At 37.5% G+C, this 16,384-nt stretch overlaps 1 protein-coding gene and 1 pseudogene across 6 annotated transcripts in view; both read left to right on the top strand.

The window, feature by feature from the left end:
• EDA (ectodysplasin A) overlaps positions 1–16,384 on the top strand; it is a 435,371-nt gene that overhangs the window by 84,155 nt on the left and 334,832 nt on the right. The gene's annotated exons all lie outside the window — the stretch shown is intronic.
• LOC140627818 (SWI/SNF-related matrix-associated actin-dependent regulator of chromatin subfamily E member 1 pseudogene) lies at positions 14,127–14,787 on the top strand (annotated as a pseudogene).

Below are 16,384 nucleotides of genomic sequence, written 5' to 3'. Positions count from 1 at the left end.
TTTTGTAGTTCTATCATTTGCTGAACGTGGAATGTCTAAGTCCTTAACTATAATCCTGAATTTTTCTATTTCTACATTTATTTCTATCAGGCTTTTTTTCATGTATTTTGAAGTTCTGTTGTTTGTTACACACATTCAGAATTGCTACATCTTCCTGGTGGATTGGTCCTTTATTATTATGTAATATCCCTGTTTGTAGTAATTTTGTTCTCTGTGAAATCTACTTTATCTCATTAATATAATCGTTCTTTTTAAAATATACTGTTTGTATGGTTTATCTTTTTCAACCATTTTACTTTCAACTTACTTGTGTTATTGAATCTGAAGTGAGTTTCTTGTAAAGAATATATCATTGCGGGGGCATCTGGCTGGCTCAGTGGTTGAGCATCTGCCTTTGGCTCCGGTCTTGATCCTGAGGTCCTGGGATTGAGTCCCCGCATCAGGCTCCCTCCAGGGAGCCTGCTTCTCCTTCTGCCTATGTCCGTGCCTCTCTGTCTTTGTCTCTCATGTATTTTTAGCTCCTGTGTAAGTCTTTGTTTTTTAATTGGTATATTTAGACCATTTACCTTTAAGGTAATACATTTAATAATGGTGCCTAAGCCTGCCATTTTTAATTTTTTAACTTAAACTTTTACTTAAATTCCAGTTAATGTACAATGTTATATTAGTTTCAGGTATACAGTATAGTGATTCAACAATTCCATACATCACCTGGTGCTCATCATGAGTGCACTCCACATGGATGGAGCTAGAGAATATAATGCTATATGAACTAAGTCAGTAGAGGAAATCTTCCATTTTATTGTCCATTTTATCTGTTTTCTCTTATTCTTCTGTTTTTCTTGTCTTCTCATGGGTTGCTTGAACATTTTTAGCTTGATTTATTTATAATGTCTTTGAGTGCATCTCTTTATATAATTTTTGTAGTGGTTGGTCTGGGTATTACAATATACATATGTCATTAACAGTCTACTGGTAACATTTTACACTTCAAGTGAAATTTAGAAACTTCATTTACTTTTAGGTCTCTTTACCTTCTCCATAGTTAAATATCATTGTCTAAAGTGTCAGATGATCTTATAATTTTTGTTTCAATTACCAAAAAAGATTTTTACAACTTGGGAGAACAAGGATAGTTTACAGTGTTACATATATTTCTGGTCTTTCCATTGCTCCTTTTTCCTTCCTAATGTTCCAGGGTCCCTTCTTTTATCATTTTCTTTGTGAAGGAAAGAAGGACTTCTTTTGGCCAGTCTTTTAGGGTAAGTCTGCTGCAATAAATTGTTGTTTTTTCTTCATCTGAAAATGTGTTATTTCCCTTTCCCTCTTGAAGATAGAAAATTCATGATTGACAGTTGTCTTCTTTCAGAACTTGAAAAATATTGTGACACTTTCTACTAGCTTCTGTGGTTTCAGTATAGAAAACCTTGGTCTTTAGATTGATACTTCCCTATAGGTAATCTGTCATTTCTTTCTTTCTGCTTTCAAGATTTTTTTTTTGGTGTTTAGCTTAAAAATTTTTAATTATAATTTGTCCTGGCATGGATTATTTTTTCTTGAGTTTATCCTGTTTAGAGTTCACTCAATTTTCTGGATGTGTGTCCTTTACTAAATTTTGGAAGTTTCAACCATTATTTCTTCACATATTCTTTCAGCCCCACATCCTTTCACCTGTCTTTCTGGGACTCCAATGATACAAATTTTAGATCTTTTATTTTCCCACAGGTACCTGAGGCCTTGTTCATAACTTTTCAGTCCATGTTTTCCTTGTTGTTCATATAGGGTGAATTCTACTGTTCTGCCATTACTATCCCTTATCATCTCCATTATTCTATTGAGCCATCCAGCAATCTTTTTTGTCCTCTCATTATATTTTTCAGTCCTATAATTTCCATTTGGTTCTTATAATTTCTGCTTCTTTGTTGATGTTTTCTATATTTTCATTTATTTCAAGAAAATTTGTAAATGATTTTTGAAGCATTTTTTGATGGCTGCCTTAAAATAGTGTCAAATAATTTCAACGTCTGATTCAACCCAGCGTTGGCCTTGTCTTTTCTCTTTCAAGTCATTATTTTCTTGTTTCTTGGTTAGAGGAGTGATTTTGTTTTTACTGTATCATATATATAGATATGTATCATATTAGGAGACTCTGGATCCTATTTGTTTTATTTTAACAGCCACATTGTTTAGGTTTAGCATGAAAGTCTTGGCCTACTTTTGTGGGTTCCAATGGTAGCTTGGTTTTCACAGACTTTGTGGTATGATTTTGGTTTGCTTGACTTATCTGGTGCTACTGGGCTCCCACTGGTCCCTGTTGGTGATACCTGATGGGAGAGAAAGGGTTTTCCCGGGCCTACCACTGGATGTCTCTGAGTGAAAAATGGGCACAGTGGGTTTCTCTACCAATGTCCCCTACCCTCACACTGATCCAATGTCTCTGGGCAGGGGAGGAGCTATTGGGTTTGTGAGATAGAGAAGCTTCCTGGAACTGGGGTGTTTCTTGTGACCTGAGTCCTAAGTCTGGTTCTGTCTTCCCTCCCAGTGTCTTTGGGTAGGGGTAGAGTTTTGAGCCCATAGGGACAGAGACTTTCAGACCAGACTGCCTGCAATAGCTAGGTCTTTCTTGTATGCTCTACCTGCCAGCCTCAGTATTTTTATGTGGGCAAGGAGAGTCTCAGGCTTGGTGCAGAGAGAGTGAGTACCTTTTTTGGCTACTTATTTCTGGTGAGGACCTGTGATTTATAAGGAATACATATTCAGTCACCCAGATGACTAAAATATAATTCTCATATACATTTGGTATTCATTTATGGTTCCTGGCTCACAGCTCCCAAAACCCTTGGAATTTCCTGAGTGATAAGAGCAATCATTGGGAGCATCTTTTGTCATAATATTTAGTCTCTTGTCTTTAGTTCCTGAAATTTCTTCAGAGCCATGAAGGTGAAATGGATATCTTGTTATTTATAACAAAGACCTTTCCACCACAACTGGATTTAAGTTAATGAGGTAACTTTTGGAAAGCACCTAGGGGTGAGAGCTGGTTGCCAGGATAACCAACCATGATTAGAGGATTGGAATTTTCAATCCCACCCCTTGATTTCCAGGAAGGAGAGAAGGGCTGGAGGTTGAGTCAGTTACTAATGGACATCGATCTAATCAATCATGCCTATGTAAAGAAACTTCCATAAAAACCCCAAAACAGGGGCACCTGGGTGGCTCAGTCAGTTAAACATCTGCCTTTGGCTCAGGCCATGATCTCAGGGTCCTGGGATCAGGCTCTGCATCACGCTTCCTGCTCAGCAGGAATCTGCTTCTCCCTCTCCCTCTGCCCCCTCTCATGTGTGTGTGCTCTCTCTCTCTCTCAAATAAATAAATACAAAGCAAAAGGGTTCACTGATGTTTTAGGTTGGTGAACACATAGTGATGTGGGGATAATAGCATGCTCAGGGAGGACATAGAAGCTCTGCATCCTCTCCCCATACCTTGCCCTGTGCATCTCTTCCATCTGGCTGTTCCTGGGTTATAACCTTTTAAAATAAAGCAGTAATCTAGTGAGTAAAATGCTTCTCTGAGTTCTTTGAACTTCTAGCAAATTAATCAAACCCAAGGAGAGAGAGGGTCACTAGAACCTCTGGCCTGTTGGTCAGAAGCACAAGTGACAACCTGAACTTGTGATTTGCATCTGAAGTGAGGAAAGGGGCAGTCTCCTGAGACAGAAACCTGAACCTGTGGGATCTAATGCTATCTCTGGGTAGATAGTGTCAGACTTAAGTTGAATTCGAATTCTCCAACAGGCTCCTGGTGTTGGAAAATTGTTGATATAAAAACACCCTCCTTCCCTACATGTTAGAATTAGGTCCAGAACCCCTTTAGCTCCCAACTGATTCTGTGTAGTGTTGATGTTGGGCTTGCCTAATGTTTTTAAGTGTACTCCTGTTTGATTCAGGAAGGAATGAGTCTACCTGGGCTGATCTCTTCCTAGAGTGGAGGATATGGAAACATTGGGTCTGAATGGCCTTTCTCTGTTGGGTGCAGGTATGCAAGACATCCTGGTATACTGTTCTCTAGTTCTGGAGCCCCACAACTGTTCAGTTTATTCTTACCACCTTTCAGAGTTCTTTTTTTTTTTTGTACCATGTCCAGGTTTTATTCTTGTGTTTAGCTAGGAGAAGTAGGGAAAAATACCATTCTACTCATACCAGAAGTCTTTTTCTGTAATAATGTGTTCCATTCAACTTGCTTAGAATTGAGATTAAATTCACCAGTTTACAAACATGACTATCTTTTTCTTTTCTTTTCTTTTTTGAAAATCAAGACTACATTTGCCTCTCTCCAGAATTCTCTCCCTCTCTTAATATGCACAATTCTGTCTAGACAGCAGTTTGAAAATCTTAGCCCAAGGTCTTTCCGGTATCCCGGAATGTGATTATTCTAGGACAACTGCTTCTTAATCTCTTCTCGTGTCTCTGTTTTCATTTTTTTCTACTAATATTTTAAGTACGCTTAATTGGTCTTCCAATTTTCTTAGAGGATACATGGATATAAGGAGGGATTTTTTTTCCCTTTCTCTGTGTCACTTAACATTACATTTCTTTTTATTTCTGATGGCAATTTGAAATAACCATTTCTTATGCTCAGAGTATATCTCTTTCTAAGACTCAGGTTATTCTGAACCTTAGCTTTTTTAGTGTTTTGCCAGCTTGAGACTTGTGTTTGAATATTACCTCTACTTTTTTCTAGATGTGTGATTTGAGATTTGTTATTTAACCTCTGAGCTTTCATTTCCTCATCTGTAAAGTAATGCTACTAATAATAGGAACAACAACAATCCTATAGGATTGTTCTGAGGATTAAATGAGATAATACACTTTAAGCATGTAGCATAGTTCCTAACAGAGTAAATACTAAACAAATGCTATTGCTCTTGTTATATATTTTTAAAATCTAAGATTATAAGGAACTTTTATAGCTCTTTTGATACTTATTATTTTCTCCTTCTTTGCAGTTTTATAGTCAGAATTTCATTTTTGAAAGCCTTTCAGAGAGCCTATGTAAATTAAGTTCTCAGGGAATGAGATTGCATATCCTTTTAATTGTGAAATTTCATCTAATTTAATTACAACTTGCATTCTTATGCTAGTACTGTGATGGTCCTCTTACTTGAGTAGTAAATGCAAATATTTCATAGCTCTGTCTCCATGCATTTGATGTGTAGGTGTTAAATTAGCCTTTCTGGTTAACCATCCATAAACATTTCAAAATACATACCTCATGTGAGTACCCAGCTTGCTTTTACATGCTACAAAAATTCGTGCTCGTTAGACGTTTCACATTATCATATGTCCTACCAGTATTTCTTGCTGTATTTTAAAAGAAGTTTATGGTTGTAGTATATTTTCATACTTCTCTGGTGAAGTATGAAGTTTATCAGACACTTAATTTGAGCTCTCTGAACAAGAATCATATCTAATTTTATATTTTATTCAGTGTCTATTGTAATTCAGGTGTTTCTAAATGATGTAGCAATTGTAAAAAGGTCAACAAATTGACATTATTATGAGTGTATTCTAATTAACCTGATTTTTCCATTGTGTTTTTCCCCTGAGTTAAAGTTGGTAATTATTTTAATCTTGATAAATTCCTTAGGTATCATATTTGATAGCTATAATTCTGGAACCTCCCAAAACTATCTTAATTAGAGGCATGTTGGAATGTGTTTGAAATTTTTCTGCTGCAGTTCAATTACTTAGGAGCAGTATTATGTAATCTTAAAGATGTGAGTTTTCTTCAGGGATTCAACTTTCCTGCTTTCTTCCACCTATATTTTTAGCTCTCCACCTCCTCCCCTGGCAAGAATAGGAATCCAAATTGTGGTTAGTCTTTTGGAGATGGTTGGAACTATGGTCTAGCTAACTCCAACCTTTGACTGTTTTAGATTGTTTTTGAGGGCCAGCACTGGTATTATGGCCAAATTCTAACTTGCGTATTTAGATTCTGGTATCAGAAATCTAATTGAAATGGCACAAGTTCTAGTGTTTTCCTTCTTGCTATCGTGAAATGGTGGTATGCAGTGGCAATGTACTATGCTTTCTCAGTGCTGTTTCATTGGTAAATGATTGGTAGATATAATTTGTTTAAATGCTTGTAGAGTGTTGTTGAGGCCTTTGTGGGGAATAAAGGATTTACTAGTAGTTGTTGGGTATGCTTATGTTAAGTTACAGAATTGTAACTTGCCAGCAAAAATATAGATTAAGCCCTTGGGCCTGAAATGAGGATGAGCCCTCTCTGTGCTTTCATGGCCCACTTCTCTCTTTCCTCATCTCTTCCTTTAGCCCAATCCATGACTTTGCTTTTCTTAGAGAAACATAATCTGGCTTCTTCTTTGTTCAGGATCCTCTTACTTCGACTGTTTTCACATTCATTTCCACGTTTCTGGAAAAATGCCCTCTCCTTTGTCTGCCAAACCCTTTTTGCTGCCGTCAGCCTGTGAGAGCTAGAAATCACATCTTCTTCATTAAACTCTGTTGACCTGAGTGTCACAGAAGTGACGGCACCCTGAGGCATAAATCATGTAAACACTTTTTCTTGTCAATTTATGCAGATGTTTGGTGTTTTTATACTGCTGTCTTGGTATCTTTGGGGGATAGTTATCTGTGTTGTCTGGTATCTTAGATTTTTAAATCCAAGGGGAAACTCCTATCAGACTTAATTGGGTATTTAGCCTCACAAGTAAGTAGGCATTAATAGATTGCTGTTTGATGGCAATGTCATTAAGGGCAATAGTTGACAAATAGCCTCTGAAAAATTAGAACTCTTGTTGTTGCTTGTTGAACTTTCTAATAGGTAACTGAGCTTATATGCTCAGGAATCATTTCAGTTCTTAGCTACGTAGTATTTACTACAGTGTTTCAGAATTTTTTTTTCTTATAAACTAGTCAGGTGACTCAGACTTTATTGCTTAGTAATCCTACTACATTGCTTAAGCATGATAATGCTGCCTTTGAATTTATAAGCCATTGACTAAAGAAGTCTTAAATTTCTGTTGTTGAGTTCTCTATGAATCTGACTGAACATGTGGTAGATTTCTACTTCTGGGTATTTCATTATCCATAAACTACCTAAATAATAACTTTTAGGGCAGAGACAGAGCCCTCCACAATCAGAAATCTGCCTACATTACCTCCTTTATGTTCTACCACACCCTATCACTCATCTGGTTCCAACAGTACCAAACTGATTGTAGTTTCCCCATGTGTACTGCCATACCTTTACTCAAATGTTACCTCCTCTTGAAGTACCTTTCTTCTCTTGCTCCCACTCCTTAATAACCTGGCATATTCTTGACCTACCTCATATATCTTCTATTCTGTGATAACTGATTCCTGCAACCAGATGAAGATAGTTACTTTCATTTCTTCTTTATAGTATCTTCTGTACACCTCTAGTTGTAAACACTTCAGCATTGTATTTTCACTATTTATGTTGGTAGTCTTACCCCCACTGATTTTACTGTGAATTTCTTAAAGACAGGACTTTTTGTTTTCCCAGAGTTTTTTTTTAATTTTTATTTATTTATGATAGTCACACAGAGAGAGAGAGAGAGGCAGAGACATAGGCAGAGGGAGAAGCAGGCTCCATGCACTGGGAACCCGACGTGGGATTCGAACCCGGGTCTCCGGGATCGCGCCCTGGGCCAAAGGCAGGCGCCAAACCGCTGCGCCACCCAGGGATCCCTGTTTTCCCAGAGTTATCGACACCTACCATGTGCTTATTAATACATGTTGGAATGAGGAGATGAACCAAGGACAAGCATTTCAATGGAATTAGAAACCATGGATATGGGAACTTGTGCTTTTGGCTTTGAAAAACTAAATTGTATCAGGCTAAATATCCCTCAAGAAGAACTAGAAAAGCTGGATAAAATTATAAAATAGTTGTTTGAAAGCATCAGAAAGCTACCAAAGCAACTAGAATTCTAAATCCCAGAGAAGAGAGATGTACTGAGGTAAGCCCAACATTCTGAGTGACATTTCCTTTGAAGGCATTTGCCAATATAAGTGGTATAGGTAGAGAGACTGAGAAGCCAATCTGAAAGTAATAATTAAGAGACAAAAAGGATGAGCAGAGGTTTTAGCATCTCACAGAGCTTAGAGACAAAAATTGGAGTTCAGGGCTATCATAATGAAGACTTTGAGGGCCTAAGATGCCATAGATAGAAATTACAATAAATTTAGTCCAATATTTTACACTGCCTTTCTCTTGTGTCATTTGCTGATTTCTAGGTGGCATAGGGCAAAGGATTTGAGAAATTAAGCAGAAAGGGACATATCTGAGTAGCTAAGCAGGGCTTTCAGCAAGTTTCACAGTGCTGGAGAGTCAGAAATTGGAGTTTAGAGCCTGCCAAAGAGCAGGGACACTGGTAATTACCTCAGGTTTTCATTTGGGATCCCCAAAGGGCTAAACTCCAGGAGAAAGGATAAACTATAAAAATGCCATTCCTCACAAAGAGTAAAGCATAGCTTTGAATCAGCTCAATCTCATGCAGGATTAATGTGTTCTGTCCTTCACCACCTGGCAGGAACAAAAGTAAATCTTCTCTGAAGGAAGATAATATCATCCAGATCTTCTCCAACTTTTAATATGCAGTGTCTGGCATTTAATCAAAAATTACTAGGCTTATCAGTATGAGTTTTCTAGGACTGCCATAACAAAGTACTACAGACTGGGTGGCTTAAACAACAGAGGTTTATTGTCTCCCAGTTTTTGCATGCTAGAACCTTAGTGAAGGATTTATTCCAAATGTCTTTCATTGGCTTGTAGATGGTCACCTTTTACCTATGTCTCTTCACACTGTCTCCCTTCTATGTGTATCTCTTTGTGCAAATTTACTCCTTTTTATAATAATACAATGACCTCGCTTTAATGTGATTACTTCTATAAAGACTCTCCAAATAAGGTCATATTCTGTGATTTTCTAGGTCAGTAGAAAATATTTAGACTGAAGAAACAAGAGGAAAAAAGGCAAAAAATACAAAAAAAAACCACCAACCCCCCCCCAAAAAAAACACAAACCATATCAACAATTCCTTGGCTTCATTTTAGTGTACTTGTTGGGAAGCCATGAAAATGTCAACTCAGCCTGTATAGTGAATAATAGATTTACAGTCATACAGACTTGGGTTAGAATCCTAGCTCTACCTCTAACTCTTTTACTATGTGGTGTTGGATTAATGATTCTCTGAGCCACAATTTCTTTATCTGTAAAAGAGGGACAATAAAACCTACCTGACAAGATTGTTGTGAGAATTAAATGAGATAATACATGTGAAAGTGCTTTGTAAATGCAGGACCACACATATGACAACATTTGCTCTTTATTGAGCATATTATATAACACTTTGGGAAATTTCTACTGTTCTGAGCAGAAGTCTACAGATGACTTATTTTCTAGAATCAATATCTGCCTTAAAAACACTTCAGAGTAAAGCTTATTCCATCTGTTGTACATACGTGGTGAAAAAAGAGTGATGTTTGCTATGCTATGCCTTACTCCATCAGGTCTCATTTTATCATCTTTGTGAAAGGTTGATTCTGCTTAAGATTACTGAGATTTTCTGTTTTTTTTTTCCTAGTCCTAAAACAGTTTATAGAAATATATCTTGTTTTAGTATGTTAAAGAATTTTTATTTGTATTTCATCTGTCAACTTATATTTTTGTTTTATTGCTATTTCTAATCTCTTAAATTATACAGTTAACTCAGTAAACATCTGTTAATATACTATGTGCCAGGCACTGTGCTAAGTGCTTATGATAAAAGATGAATAATATATATAGTGGGGAAGTTAGATACATAAATACTTTTGATATAGTAAGATGAGTGCTATGGGGGAGGCATGTAAGCATAGAAAAGAGGTCACCTCTGCATGTGGTGACACTGAGAAGTTGACATTTGAGTTACGTTTCTAATGATTGGTAAAAAAAAAAACCTTGTTGAGCATTTCAGATAGAGGAAATAGTATGCACAGGGGAATTGAATGATTTGATGTATTCAGGGATCAAATGTAATTTGGCATGGCTAGGGTATAGGATGTAAGGCAAGAGAGGGACATGAGTGAAAGATTCAGCTGGAAAATTTTGCAGGTCCTTCAAGAGAAAAAGGAAAGGGATAATAAGGGTTTTAAGCAGGGGAGTTAAATACATTTCCATATCAGCAGTGGACTGGAGATAGGTGAGGAGAAAGGTCAAGAGATGAGTTAGGAGGCTGGTACAAAATCCCAAGTGATAAATTATGAAGGCCTCTAAACTAGGGCAGTGGCAGTGGAGATGGAAAGAAGAGCACAGATTTGAGAGGTGTGACAGAGCCATGCCTCTTGGTATAGAGGTTTCTCCTCACAATGGAGTGGATAGTTTGTCTCTATTATTTCTCTTTCTAGTAAACTATAGAGTACCCCCCCTTGTATGAGGATTTATTGAAGGAACCAGAGCAAATAGAGAGTGTAGCTGAATATATACCAGCTAAAGAAAAATGAATCCAACAGTAGGAATTTATGTGGAGGTGCTAGGATTTGGTAAAGTCAGTCACTGGATATGGGTCAGTTTGGTCAGAAAGAATATCCTTGGATGACTATTTCCTGGCCTCTTTTATCTCATTAAATCTTCATTGCATCTTTCCTTTTTACTCTTAGTTCCACATTTCTCCTTTCACTAAGAAAAGATAAGGCATCAGTTGTGAACCTCCAAAAGTTCCTACTCCTACACTTACCTACTTGCATCTGTGCCTGTTTTCTCTATCTTCTTTCCTGTTACTATAGATAAATTGTTTATGCTTTTATACAAAATCAACCCCTCCACTTATGCACTAGATTCCATCATCTCTTGCCTACAAAAGGACATTACTCCAACGTTTATACCCTAGGTCTCCTCTTTCTCTCACACTCCACAGCCACAGAATTTTAAATATATCCAAGCTGCTCCTCATCCTTTCCACTGCTACCAACCTGATATAAACCATTACCTCCGAACTAGATTATTTCAATACCCTCATAACTGATTTTTCTGCTTCCACCCTTGTATCTTTTTAAATTCTAATCTCCATACAACATCCATATGCTCCTTTTAAAAGATAAGTCGAATCAAGTTGCTCTTCTGCTCCCATTGGCTTCTTATCTAAATGGTCCTCAATATGGCTTACATAAAGCTACCTTTTGGACCACATCTTCTACCATTCCACCCCTTACTCTTAGTACCAAACATGCCAAGTATTCCTTGGGGTCTCTGCACTTTCTGATCCCTCTGTCTGAAATGTCTTTCTCCACCTCCACAGATAGGCACTATATGGTTTTCTCCCTTTTCTCATCACAAATATCCTTCCAGATAACCCTTTATAGCACACAAAAATCTCCTGCACACCATCCTTGTTTAATGTCCCTTCCTGCTTAATTTTCCTTCATATCATTTATCTACTACTTTACATTGTTTTCATTTATTTGTTTAGTGCATATTCTCCCCTTAAAATGACATAGTTCTTTGAGACAGGGGATTTTGTTTTGTTTGCTGCTGTATCCACAGTACCTAGATGTATTAGGTGCTTTATAAATATTTCTGAATGAGTAAATGAATTAGTGAATCAGGAGGGGAAGAGTCTTGAGGAATATTTTCAAAGCAAGAAGGGATATTACTTGATGGAAAAGAGGAAGAAGGGCATTCCAGACAGAGGCAGTATCATTTACTAAGATAAGACTGTAAGAATGAGCTCTTGAGGTCTGGGAGATAGAAAACATTGTCTTTTACTACTATGAAATGGCTGTTAAGATGTGACTGGGAGTAGGTAGCGTTATCTTATTGCTTTTTAAATCCTATCTGGTCTTCAAATCCTGAAACTATACCTCTCTGGGGCCTCATTTGACACTACAAGTTTTACTTTCACAACTATACAATTATTTGGAGGCAAGAATTTTAGTTAGTCCTGCCTTAAAATGTGTGTGTGTGTGTGTGTGTGTGTGTGTGTGTGTGTGTGTGTAACGTTGGAAAGGGAAGGAGTGTTGTGAGTGCTTTAGTAAAAGAACGTGTCTGTGTTTTACGACTTTTGATCAGTGGACCATGAAAAATATTTATGAACTTAACCTACTCACTTTATTGCTTTATGTAAGGTAATGCATTTGAACATGTATAAACTCTCAGACATAAATTTTCTGCTTTTTATCCTGTAAGATAGTCATATATGTCAAACCTCATCAAATTATTCATTTAAATTGGTAGAACGTTCATTATAATTTAATTCTTCTATAAATATTTAGTAAAACTTGCCAGTAAAACCATGCCAACCTGGTGTTTTCTTTGTTGGGAGGTTTATAACTATAAGTTAAATTTATTTAGTTGATATAGAACTGTTCAAGTTACCTACTTCTTTTTGAATGGCTTTTATTATTTGGAATCTTTCAGACAATTGGTCTAATCCAACTCCATGTCAAATTTATAGAGTTATTCATAGTATCCCCTTTTTGTATTTTTAATGTCTGCAGGGTTGTTTTGTTAGCCCACTTTCATTTCTCATGTTGGCAGTTTGTTTCCTCTTTTTTTTTTCTTGGTTTGTATAGCTAGAGGTTTATCAATTATATTCATCCTTTTAAAGAGTCAACTTTTTATTTCATCTGCTTTTCTTTTTTTCTTTTTTTTGTCTGCTTTTCTTAATTAAAAATATCATTGAGGCACCTGGGTGATACAGGTGGTTAAGTGTTGGACTCGGGGGATCCCTGGGTGGCGCAGCAGTTTGGCACCTGCCTTTGGCCCAGGGTGCGATCCTGGAGACCCGGGATTGAATCCCACGTCGGGCTTCCGGTGCATGGAGCCTGCTTCTCCCTCTGCCTGTGTCTCTGCCTCTCTCTCTCTCTCTGTGACTATCATAAATAAATTATAAAAAAAAGTGTTGGACTCAGGTTTTGGCTCAGGTCAGGATCTCAGGGTCATGAGATTAAGCCCTGCATTGTGCTCCATGCTCAGTGCAGAGTCTGCTTGAGATTCTCCCTCCTACTCCCTCTGCCCCCTCCCACCTCTGCCTGCTTGTTCTCTCTGTCTCTCTCTCAAATAAATAAATCTTTTAAAAAAAAATCATTGATTTGTCAATGGAATTGAATTGAGATCCCAGAAGTATACCCATGCTTATATGGGCAATTACTATACAACAAAGGAGGCAAGAATATCCAACGAGAAAAAGAGTCTATTCAGTAAATGGTGCTGGGAAAACTGGACAGCTACATTTCAAAAAATGAACCTCAAAATGGATTAAGGACCTAAATGTGAGACCTGAAACCATAAAACTCCTTAGAAGAAAAAACAGGCAGTAACGTCTTTGACATCAGCCCTAGCAACATTTTTCTAGACGTGTTTGCTCAAGCAGGGGAAACCAAAGCAAAAATAAACTGTTGGGACTATACCAAAATAAAAAGGTTTTGTGCAGCAAAGGAAACCATCAACAAAATGAAAAGGAAACCTATTCAATGGGAAAAGATACCTAGAAATGATATATCTAAAAAGGCATTAATATCCAAAGTATATAAAGAACTTATACAACTCAACACACAAAAAAACCCCAAATAATCTGATTAAAAAATGGATAGAGGGCCTGAACGGACACTTTTCTAAAGAAGACATGGAGATTGCAAACAGACACAAAAGATGTTCATCACTAATCATCAGGGAAATGCAAATCAAAATCATGAGATACAACCTTACACCTGTCAAAATGGCTAGTACCCAAAAGACAATAAATAAGTTTTGGCAAGGATGTGGAGAAAAAGGAACCCTCATGCACAGATGGTAGAAATGCACATTGGTGCAGCCACTGTGAAAAACAGTATGAAGTTTATTCAAAAAATTAAAAATAAAATTATCATATAATCCAGTAGTTCCATTACTAGGTATTTGCCCAAAGAAAATGAAAATATGAATTCAAAAAGATATAGGCACTTCTATGTTTATTGCAGCATTATTTATAATAGACAAGTGTCCATGTATAGATGAATGGATAAAGATGTTGGGGTAATAAGGCCAGAGCTGTGGGTGCTTTTTCTGCCTGAGGTATCTCAGATTCATCCTTAAGGAACAGAGAAATTAATACCCCAAAATATCAAAGAGACCATCTTATGCCCCACCTCCCAACCCAGCTCCTGCAAACAAATGCTCAGCATACCATCCATACAGTCATCTCACATATAACTACAGGCTGGGAGGTAACCCAGGCACCAAGGCAGGTCATGGCATCCTCTAGTATTATGATTCCAAAACCCCCAAAGCCACCAGATAAGTCACTGATGCCCTACCTGAGGTACAGCAGAAAAGTCTGGGACAAAGTAAAAGCCTCCAATCCTCACCTAAATTTGTGGGAGATTGGCAAGTTTATTGGTAGCATTTGGCAAGATCTCACTAATGAAGAAAAACAAGACGATTTAAATAAAGATGAAGCAGAAAAGATAGAGTACAATTAATCTATGAAGGCCTATCATAATTCCCCCACATACCTTGCTTACATATATGCAAAGTCATGCAGAAGCTGCTCTAGAGGAAGAAAGTCTAAGAGACAGACTTGCATGGAGAAAAGAGAACTTTACATGAATATTCAGCCTGCTGAAGATCCAGGTGATTACAGTAATGGCTTTTCAGTGAAGCATACAGCCACAACTCATTTCCAGAGAAACCACCACCTCATCAGTGAAATCCTTAGTGAGAGTGTGGTGCCAGACTTTGAGTCAATTGTCACAACAGCTAGAATGCGGGTCTTCGAAGGATAGGCACTTATTGTGTGAGCACTGGGTGTTTTATGTAAGTGTTGAATCAGTATGTTGTACACCTGAAACTAATATTATAATGTATGTTAACTGAAATTTAAATAAAAACTTAAATAATGTTTTTTTGAGTTTTAATGGTGTTATGTGGTTGTTTTATTAATATTTTTCTTGTCCATATCATACCATCAAAGGCTTTTGGAATATTTAGCATCATGAACCAAATGGCACCATCACCTTTTTTATGCCATTGTGAAGATAGTACTTTTCTTTGGGTTTTATTTCTATTCTTTTTTTTTTAAATTTTTTATTGGTGTTCAATTTACTAACATACAGAATAACCCCCAGTGCCCGTCACCCATTCACTCCCACCCCCCGCCCTCCTCCCCTTCTACCACCCCTAGTTCGTTTCCCAGAGTTAGCAGTCTTTACGTTCTGTCTCCCTTTCTGATATTTCCCACACATTTCTTCTCCCTTCCCTTATATTCCCTTTCACTATTATTTATATTCCCCAAATGAATGAGAACATATAATGTTTGTCCTTCTCCGACTGACTTACTTCACTCAGCATAATACCCTCCAGTTCCATCCACGTTGAAGCAAATGGTGGGTATTTGTCATTTCTAATAGCTGAGTAATATTCCATTGTATACATAAACCACATCTTCTTGATCCATTCATCTTTCGTTGGACACCGAGGCTCCTTCCACAGTTTGGCTATCGTGGCCATTGCTGCTAGAAACATCGGGGTGCAGGTGTCCCGGCGTTTCACTGCATCTGTATCTTTGGGGTAAATCCCCAGCAGTGCAGTTGCTGGGTCGTAGGGCAGGTCTATTTTTAACTCTTTGAGGAACCTCCACACAGTTTTCCAGAGTGGCTGCACCAGTTCACATTCCCACCAACAGTGTAAGAGGGTTCCCTTTTCTCCGCATCCCCTCCAACATTTGTTGTTTCCTACCTTGTTAATTTGCCCCATTCTCACCGGTGTGAGGTGGTATCTCATTGCGGTTTTGATTTGTATTTCCCTGATGGCAAGTGATGCAGAGCATTTTCTCATATGCATGTTGGCCATGTCTATGTCTTCCTCTGTGAGATTTCTCTTCATGTCTTTTGCCCATTTCATGATTGGATTGTTTGTTTCTTTGGTGTTGAGTTTAATAAGTTCTTTATAGATCTTGGAAACTAGCCCTTTATCTGATAGGTCATTTGCAAATATCTTCTCCCATTCTGTAGGTTGTCTTTTAGTTTTGTTGACTGTATCCTTTGCTGTGCAAAAGCTTCTTATCTTGATGAAGTCCCAATAGTTCATTTTTGCTTTTGTTTCTTTTGCCTTCGTGGATGTATCTTGCAAGAAGTTACTGTGGCCAAGTTCAAAAAGGGTGTTGCCTGTGTTCTTCTCTAGGATTTTGATGGAATCTTGTCTCACATTTAGATCTTTCATCCATTTTGAGTTTATCTTTGTGTATGGTGCAAGAGAGTGGTCTAGTTTCATTCTTCTGCATGTGGATGTCCAATTTTCCCAGCACCATTTATTGAAGAGACTGTCTTTCTTCCAATGGATAGTCTTTCCTCCTTTATCGAATATTAGTTGACCATAAAGTTC

This window comes from Canis lupus, chromosome X (assembly GCF_048164855.1).
Source record: "Canis lupus baileyi chromosome X, mCanLup2.hap1, whole genome shotgun sequence".
Lineage (NCBI taxonomy): Eukaryota > Metazoa > Chordata > Mammalia > Carnivora > Canidae > Canis > Canis lupus.
The sequence above is the reverse complement of the archived record's forward strand: the minus strand, read 5'-3'. Positions and strand labels throughout refer to the sequence as shown.